Source organism: Piliocolobus tephrosceles, chromosome 17 (genome assembly GCF_002776525.5).
Source record: "Piliocolobus tephrosceles isolate RC106 chromosome 17, ASM277652v3, whole genome shotgun sequence".
NCBI classification, from domain to species: Eukaryota; Metazoa; Chordata; class Mammalia; order Primates; family Cercopithecidae; genus Piliocolobus; species Piliocolobus tephrosceles.
Genome location: NC_045450.1, coordinates 60,234,763 through 60,238,859, shown reverse-complemented (window position 1 = coordinate 60,238,859; position 4,097 = coordinate 60,234,763).

The following is a 4,097-nucleotide window of genomic DNA, read 5'->3' as shown; positions in this document are numbered from 1 at the left end:
TTTTTTTTTTTTTTTTTTTTTTTGGAGATGGAGTCTCGCTGTGTTGCCCAGGCTGGAGTGCAGTGGCCGGATCTCAGCTCACTGCAAGCTCCGCCTCCCGGGTTCACGCCATTCTCCTGCCTCAGCCTCCCAAGTAGCTGGGACTATAGGCGCCTGCCACCTCGCCCGGCTAGATTTTTTGTATTTTTTAGTAGAGACGGGGTTTCACCGTGTTAGCCAGGATGGTCTTGATCTCCTGACCTTGTGATCCGCCCGTCTCGGCCTCCCAAAGTGCTGGGATTACAGGCTTGAGCCACCGCGCCCGGCCAGAAAATCATTCTTTCAAATCAATGACAGAAAGAAAAAAGAAGAGACTATTTTAGAAGAAAATAACAGGCTGGGTGCAGCGGCTCACGCCTGTAATCCCAGCACTCTGGGAGGCCAAGACGGACAAATCACCTGATGTCAGGAGTTGGAGACCAGCCTGGCCAAACACGGTGAAAACCCCGTCTTTACTAAATACATAAAAATAGCCAGGCCTGGTGGCATGTGCTTGTAATCCCAGATACCCAGGAGGCTGAAGCAGGAGAATCACTGGAGCCCGGGAGTCCGAGGCTACAGTGAGGTGAGATCACGCCACTGCACTCCAGTCTGGGTGACACAGTGAGACTCCTTCTCAAAAAACAAACAAACAAAAAAACCCCAAAAAACAGTAAAATGCAACATGTGGACCTTGTTTAGATTCTGATTTGAAAAAAACATCTGCCAGGAGATACCCTAGAGGTAATCAGATATATTTCAATATTGACTAATAGGTGATATTGAGAAATTATTATTAATACTATTATCACTATGCAGGACAATCTTGTTCATGTATTTCTGGACCCATGTCCCCTCCTAAGACACTAGAAGCAGAATGGTTTCTGTCTCATTAAAGACAGTAGGTATAGAGTACTGAGGTTAAGAGTGTGAATCCCACTTGACCATTTACTGCGTGATCTTGTGCAAGTTATTTCTCTCTGTGCCTGCTTGGTTAAAAAAAAATCTGTAAGGCCGGGTGCGGTGGCTCACACCTGTAATCCCAGCACTTTGGGAGGCGGAGGAGGGCAGATTACAAGGTCAGGAGTTCGAGACCAGCCTGACCAACATGGTGAAACCCTGTCTTTACTAAAAATACAAAAATTAGCCAGGTGTGGTGGTGGATGCCTGTAATCCCAGCTACTCAGGAGGCTGAGGCAGGAGAATCTCTTGAACCTGGGAGGTGGAGAGGTTGCAGTGAGCTGAGATCATGTCACTGCACTCCAGCCTCAGTGACAGAGCGAGACTCCATCTCAAAAAAAAAAAAAAAAAAAAATCTGTAAAGTGGGGGAAACAATATAACTCAATTCATGGGCTTGATTAAAAGAGTGAGTGAGTGGATATTTGTAAAGCAGAACAATGTCTGACGCACAGTGCACTTATGAGTATTTGCTTAGGAATCTTCCTGGGCCACACTTATATTCTGTGAATCCAAGGGAAAGTCTTTGAACCAGGAGAACCCAAGGACAATGGCTCTGCCAGATTCAGGTGCCCCAGTGCCCCAGCAACAGAATGTGGCAGGCACAGGCAGGGGCCTCACAAGGACAAACAAAACAGAAGATGCCGGAAAGTCATGGCTAGAGGCCTGGCTTCTTTTTTTTCTGAGATGGAGTCTCGCTCTGTTGCCCAGGCTGGAGTGCAGTGGCGCAATCTCGACTCACTGCAACCTCCGCCTTCTGGGTTCAAGTGATTCTTCTGCCTCAGCCTCCCAAGTAGCTGGGATTACAGGCACTTGCCACCAGGACCAGCTAATTTTTGTAGTTTTAGTAGAGATGGGGGTTCACCATGTTGGCCAGGCTGGTTTTGAACTCCTGACCTCAGGTGATCCACCTGCCTCCGCCTCCCAAAGTGCTGGGATTACAGGCGTGAGCCGCTGCACCTGGCCTTAGAAGCTTGGTTTCTGAAGCCGGATTGGGTTCAGTCTGTCTCTACTACCAATCAGGGGTGTGACTTTGAGCAAGTCACTCTCTGGCTCTCCGTGCTCCAGTTGACTCTGTTTGCAGGACAAAGCCAGAAAAGTTCCGGCCTCCCAGGCTGGAGAGGAGCCCAGCCCCGGCTCCCCCAGCAACACAGCACCCTCAGAGGCCCTGGTACTTGGCCCACGCTCTTGTGGGTTTAAGTCAGCCAAGTCCTTTCTTCTCTTCAGGCCTCAGTTTTCCTATCCTCAAAAATGGGAAACTTGACTGCCTTGCCTCTGTGAAAGAGGGAGGAGAAAGAACAATCAACATTTGCTAGGCACCTGTCCTGAGGCCCAGAGGGCCTTCCTGAAGCCCAGGATGAAGCCGTCAGAAGCAGTGACGCAGGATTTCAATTCCCCTGGATCGGGTTCCAAATCAACCCACCAAGCTACCGTTTCTCAGTAATTCTATGGAAAAAGCCATTGGAAAGCTTTCGAAAGTCATGTCCTTTCAAACCCAAGTATCGAGACAAAAGGGGTTCTCCCCTCGCAGCGCGGATACCCCTGCGCAGCCGAAGCCCCAGCAAGACTCTTCCAAACCGGCGCCAACAGTGGCGATGCCCTTTCCACGTTGCTGATGGAAAAGCCACCCCCAGCTCTTCCCGTCACCCCAGGTCTCCGGTGCAGGACAGAGGAGCGTCCCCAGCTGTGCCACTAGCCCGGCCCCCAGCCGACCCGAGTGTGGGGACATCCCCCGTAGAGAGTGAAGAACCAACGCACCTCAAAGCTTGGCGGCTCTGCCCGAGCAGGAGCGGCACGGTGGGGGACGCCTCCCTCCCTGGGCTCAGCAAAGGCTCCCAGAAGTCGTCTCTTCCAAGTTCCACCGCACAGCCAGCTTTTTCTCTTCGCTGGGAGAGTCCGTAGGGGCTGACTTGCTCCTTAAGGTCCCAAGACTATTAAGGGACACCCGGTGAGGCCGGGAAAGGGGTTCTAAGAGGCATGGACGAGAGTTGGGGGGGACCCGTCCACTGGAAGCTCCTGGAGACTAGAGGCAGGGCGAATCTGGGAACAGGGCAGAAGTCCCAGAATGGGATGTTAAGGATGGGGGTGCCCTGGGGCTACCACAGGGAAGGACGCGGCGCAGAGCTCCCTCCGGAGCCCGACACTGCGGCCCGCGCCCTCTACTCCCCGCGCGCCAGTCAGCAACCCTCGGTGCTGCCCTGTGCGGCGCGCCCGAGCGCACACAATGAGGCGCTTTCAGACGTGGCTGCGGTCCCGGGGTGGCCGGCGGGAGCTAGCGCGGTACGGGAAGGAAGGAGCCGGTTGGCCCACCCCCGACTGAGGGGCCACGCCTCGGGGGAGGGGCGCTGACCAAGGGCGGGCAGGAGGGCCCAGTGGGGCTGGGGCTCTGAGACGCTCACCTTTTAGCCGAGGATGTCAAGGGGCGCTGGCAGGGTCACCTTTCATCTGACTACAAATGAACGTTGTGCCGCAGCCCACCCTAAATCCCCAGAGAAGGGAGGCTCCTGGGAGGATAAAGGTCCTAGCGAAGGAAGTCGAATCTTAATCTTGGCCTTCCTCACTCTCGGGGGCATCCTTGAGGGGAGGTGACTTGGAATCCAAACTCTTCCCAAGGCCACGGCACCTGGATGACCCTGGATGACACAGGGACCCGGTGCAGTGTCCCAGCTGGGAGGGGAGGACAGACCAGGTGACCTTAGGAGCTGGACCCGCAGCTTTTCCCCTCCTCCTGCACATTCCCTGCCCTAGCCTAAGCCCAGAGGCGCAGGCTTCATAGCAGGTCCAGAGGAAGAAATGATACGTTTTAACAAATAAGATACTTCCGGCCAGGGCCGGGCGCGGTGGCTCACGCCTGTAATCCCAGCACTTTGGGGGGCCGTAGCGGGTGGATCACGAGGTCAGGAGTTCGAGACCAGCCTGGCCAACAAGGTGAAACCCCGTCTCTACTAAAAATTCAGGAACGAGCCAGGCGTGGTGGCAGGCACCTGTAATCCTAGCTGCTTAGGAGGCTGAGGCAGAAGAATTGCTTGAGCCCGGGAGGCAGAGGTTGCAGTGAGCTGAGACTGCACCACTGCACTCCAGCCTGGGTGACAGGGCGAGACTCTGTCTCCAAAAAAAAAAA